Genomic DNA, 1137 nt, shown 5'->3' with positions numbered 1-1137 from the left:
TCTTCTTCAGGTAACCATGTTTTTCACTATTTCATTTGTTCTCTTCTTATTCCTATTTTTCTTCTTCTACTAATTTCGAATCCAGCCAATACTTCCTTTATGAGCACTGGTTCACAATTGAAACCTCCCACGCTCATACATGAGGAGTACCCACCGTGGAAAGTTAGAATGGTAAATTTTCTGGAAGGCATTCATCCACGGATTTGTGAATTTATGTATAATCCTCCCTATGTTCCCATGAATTTAATTCCTAGAGTACCAGCAACTGGAACAACACCAGAAATTCCCGAGCACTATGAACCACGTCCAAAGGTGAACTGGAGCGATGAGGACAAGATCATGGTTGAGTTAGGAAGCAAATGTAAACGATTGTTGATTATGGCTATTCCTAATGAAATCTTCAAGTGCACTGATCATTGTCAACTGTCCATGGACATCTGTGCAGAACTGGAGAAGCAAATCGAAAGAGGAAGGAAAACGCTTAAAAACAATCGATCAATCTGCATCGATGAGTATCATAGCTTCAAAGCAAAAGACGGCGAGTCGCTGTCGGACACATACTCAAGACTGAACACGTTAATCAGCAACTGCAAGAGGTATGGTGTCACGAGAACGGCAGAAGAGAATAACTATATATTCTTGAAAAGCCTTGGAGTTGAATGGATGCATCTCACAATGTCCATGAAAGCCACCCTAGACTTAGAATTGTGGACTCTAGCAGACTTGTTTGGCTCTCTTAAGAGCTAAGAGCCACAAGTTCTGCCGATTAAGAAGAACTACGGTGGCCCTCTGGCTCTAGTTGCAGAGGACAAATGCTCTGGGAAGGGAAAGGAGGCACAGAAGGAAGAGAAGGAGAAGAAGAAGAAGAAGAAAGTTTTGATTGCAGAGAATGATGACAGCTCTGAGGAAGAAGTCTCCATGAAGGAGATGATGAAAACTCTTGCTTTGATCACTAGAGAGTTCAAGAAGGGTGGAGAGAGGAAAGAGTTTAAAAGTTTCAATCGAAGAAACTTTACAAAGGGAGAGAGATATGAGAAAAGAGAGAAGGAACAGAAGCCCTTGCAGAGGGTTGAAGAGCAAAGGAAGGAAGAGCCTAAAGATGGCTGCTTCAAATGTGGCAAACCAGACCACTTTGCT

This window comes from Cynara cardunculus (genome assembly GCF_001531365.2).
Source record: "Cynara cardunculus var. scolymus isolate 2C chromosome LG 2, CcrdV1, whole genome shotgun sequence".
NCBI lineage: Eukaryota > Viridiplantae > Streptophyta > Magnoliopsida > Asterales > Asteraceae > Cynara > Cynara cardunculus.
This window is presented reverse-complemented; position numbering follows the sequence as displayed.